Raw genomic sequence first — 4,135 nt, 5'->3', positions numbered from 1 at the left:
TCTCTTTAATTGTAATCCTAATACTGGACCTCCTATCTCTTCCAAATCGACTCCTGTTGCTTCTTCTATCACATCAAACAAATCTCCCCTCCCCCACCCGTCCAGAGCCCTTCAGTGTCCTCTTTCCACCTATCTGCTCTCTTAATTAACGAGGGTAAAACCTAGTTCTCATTCATAGAATTTGGGGACCATTGCTGAGTTTTCTACAGTGAATATCAACAGAGGAACTCAAACTTCCTGGCAGATTAAAACTGTGTGCCGGGCCGAGACTCGAACTCGGGACCTTTGCCTTTCGCGGACAAGTGCTCTACCAACTGAGCTACCCAAGCACGACTCACGCCCCGTCCTCACAGCTTTACTTCTGCCAGTACCTCATCTCCTACCTTCCAAACTTTACAGAAGCTCTCCTGCGAACCTCGCACAACTGGCACTCCTGAAAGAAAGGATATTGCGGAGACATGGCTTAGCCACAGCCTGGGGGTTGTTTCCAGAATGTGATTTTCAGTCTGCAGCGGAGTGTGCGCTGATATGAAACTTCCTGGCAGATTAAAACTGTGTGCAGGGCCGAGACTCGAACTCGGGACCTTTGCCTTTCGCGGGCAAGTGCTCTACCATATCAGCGCACACTCCGCTGCAGAGTGGAAATCTCATTCTGGAAACATCCACCAGGCTATGGCTAAGCTATGTCTCCGCAATATCCTTTCTTTCAGGAGTGCTAGTTCTGCAAGGTTCGCAGGAGAGCTTCTGTAAAGTTTGGAATGTAGGAGATGAGGTACTGGCAGAAGTAAAGCTGTGAGGGCGGGGCGTGAGTCGTGCTTTGGTAACTCAGATGGTAGAGCACTTTCCCGCGAAAGGCAAAGGTCCCGATTTCGAGTCTCGGCCCGGCACACAGTTTTAATCTGCCAGGAAGTTTCATATCAGCGCACACTCCGCTGCAGAGTGAAAATCTCATTCTGGAACACAGGAACTGTCCGCTTTGTCGACGCTATGGAGTGAATGCCAGTGGCCAACCTGCAATACAGACAAGTATCTCTTTTCTACTTAGTGTATCCAACAGAATACAGGGTGTTGGGCTTTTAAGTGCAGATATGATGACTTAGGACGGTGAACTGAACAACATTACATGGGTATTTACTTTATTTGCAGATTAATAATTATAAGTATTACGAGTAGCATGTTTTTATATTGGTTAGTGCATTCATGTACGCGTGGAATAAGTGAACCATTAAAGTTTATTTTGGCCTGGACAGCAAGTCGGTTTCTGAACTGTGGACGTCTGGACTCAAAATTTTAGTCTATACTGACAGGAACAGTCCACGTCGTGGTGCAGTTACGAACATGCGGAAAACATCAGATAGTAAGTTATGTGATGTGTTTGGGGGAAGACTGTTAGACATATAGAAAAAACAGCTAATACACCGAAGTGAGTACCCGTTAAGTTACCAATGATAACAATATCTGTACCTATACCCTAACAGCCTGTATACATTATCATACCAATAGTGCTGTAACATACCAGTTTTCAGCAGCGCCTGTGTACTCGTCCTTTTGTCTATTGTGGATGTCAGGGAAAATCTCCTGTATCTGAAGACGTAAACCTTCGTACAACTTTCAGATGACGGCCGGCCTTGCCATAATTCTTCTAAACGGCTTAAACTCACACCTTCATCTCAATTTCCCTTTCTTAAATCGTCAGAGTTGCCCAGACTTTCTGACATTGGAATAGCATCCCAGCTTTCTACGTAATGGAAAAATCCTGCCGGTACCTCAAACATAGGTAATCTATTGATGTGATGGAATTGCATTTTCCTGGAGACATATGTGTCTCAACTTTATCTTATAAATGACTATAGCCGTCATATTCGTCCCGAGAGAATCAACAACAGTATTGATATTTAATACAATTCAGTTTCAGCTGCACATCATGCGGCTCCACTGACGTGTTGCTGTCCAGCAGCGTCGGTTGGCCAGTTTTTGGATTAGCTTTTGGTTTCAATAAAACCCCAAGTCATTTCAGATATGTGTGTAAATTTTAACCTCTCTTCCTACACCATTCCGTGAATTAGTGCATTTTGAAACGTCAACCATTCTTGGGTTAACGTGTAGTTGTTGTCATGAGGTTGCTTGCCTGCATGCAGCAACCATACTGCCTGGTCACAGGGCTAGGTAGGTTTAGGCAATAGCTAAACAAAAAGTTAACAACTGAATGTAGCGACAGTTTGCAATAACAGTAGTGTGATGACAGTGGTTAGGGACAGTTTAAAGTTCACTTACACTGATCTGTCCTTAACTCTGGCCTCTAGTGAGCGAATACCTATGGTCACCTGTAAGAAGTCCAGTTTGGCTCTTCTTGGCGGCTACTAACACTGCCTTGAGGTAGACCTTGTTCACACTATGCTGATACTGCGTTGATACTGGCGCTTATACTGACCGACAGACGACGACACAAGAGTCAGTACTGGAAACGCTTAACTTCCAGTTTAAGACTATGTTTTAACTCTTCGTGTTTTACCTTTAGTCTTCTTGTGTGGTTTTACGTCGCTTGGCAGTAGAAGCACCTCACAGAAGGTATGGGAGCGCAATATTTACCAGACCCGAGATGCTGCTCTCTTCCACGAGTAAAACAACCACCAACAACATTGAAGTGTTAGCGATAGAGAGTGGATTATTTACAATATGCTCCGTATATAATCCCCCCGGCCAGAACTTACACACTTCAACGCCAGAAAGCTTCAACAACTAAAGGACACACTTCGTTGTGGGCGACTTTAACAGCCACAGCACCACCTGGGGCTACGACGAGACAGACGCCAATGGTCAGCTGCTAGAACAATGGGCTGAGGCAAATAACCTCTCACTTCTCCACGACCCCAAGCTCCCCTGCTCCTTCAACAGCAAATTCTGGAAGCGAGGTTATAATCCCTATATTTGCTTCGTCAGCCGGAACATCTACGACACCTGCTGCAAAAGAGTATATGATGCAATCCCAAAGACACAACATCGACCTATTGGAATCCAAGTCTACTCAACAATCAAAACAACCAAAATACCTTTCCGTAGGAGATTCAACTTTAAAAAGGCTAGGTGGTCAGAATATTCCTAAGCGCTGGATGAGGAATTAGCCAGTCTGACCCCAACACCAAATAATTACCTTACCTTTGTTGAGACTTTGCGAAAGGTATCTAGACAATATATTCCTAGGGGTTGCAGACAACACTATATCCCAGGGCTCTCAAATGCCTCAAAGGACATCCTGGAGAAGTATCAAGTATTGTTTGCGGAAGACCCATTCAGCGACCAAACCATCACCTGTGGCACAGCTTTAATGTCAGCCCTCAGCGAGGCACGCGAGAAGAAGTGGATAGCAACCCTAGAAAGAATGGATATGTCCCACAGTAGCAAAATAGCCTGGAACCTGATTAAGAAACTGGATGGTGACCCAAGGCTAAGCAAGGCCCCGGCCAACGTAACTAAAAACCAGGTGGCTAACCAACTCCTTCTAAACGGCAAGTTCAACTCCAAACATCAGAAAATAAAATCACACGCCTACTGCCAACGGAAAACACCAACTTCCACAAACCATTTAGCATGAGAGAGTTGAACAATGGCATAAATACCATGAAGAATGGAAAAGCCGCTGGGTTTGATGATATTTGCGTGGAACAGATTAAAAACTTCGGCCTTGGCGCCAGGGACTTGGACTTTTTAACGTGTGCCGTGAAACCTTTCAAATCCCGAAACTGTGGAGGAAGTCAAAAGTGGTGGCTCTCCTTAAACCCGGGAAGGACCCAGAGTCTCCGAAGAGCTATCGACCCATAACCCTTCTCTGCCATCTGTTTAAGCTCTATGAAAGATTGATCCTCAACAGAATAGAGAATATCGTTGACTCGAAGGTAATTCCACACCAAGCAGGTTTTAGACCTGGAAAGTCCTGTACCAGTCAAATTCTAGCATTGACGGAACATATCGAGGATGGGTTTGAGAATAAACTAATCACCGGGCTGGCACTAGTCGACCTAAGTTCCGCCTATGATACAGTACATCACCGGACACTACTGCATAAAATCTACGAGACCCTGAAAGACTACCATCTAGTCAAGATAATCGAATCCCTGCTCCAAAATAGACAGTTCTT

At 45.0% G+C, this 4,135-nt stretch overlaps 1 non-coding gene across 1 annotated transcript; it reads right to left on the bottom strand.

The window, feature by feature from the left end:
* Positions 1-255: 255 nt before the first annotated feature.
* Positions 256-330, bottom strand: Trnas-cga (transfer RNA serine (anticodon CGA)). Its single transcript has one exon. It is a non-coding gene; the product is annotated as a tRNA-Ser (tRNA).
* Between the last annotated feature and the right edge of the window lie 3,805 nt (positions 331-4,135).

Source organism: Schistocerca nitens, chromosome 4 (assembly GCF_023898315.1).
Source record: "Schistocerca nitens isolate TAMUIC-IGC-003100 chromosome 4, iqSchNite1.1, whole genome shotgun sequence".
Taxonomy (NCBI): domain Eukaryota; kingdom Metazoa; phylum Arthropoda; class Insecta; order Orthoptera; family Acrididae; genus Schistocerca; species Schistocerca nitens.
Note: the sequence above shows the minus strand (reverse complement) of the source record. Positions and strands in the feature narration are given on the sequence as shown.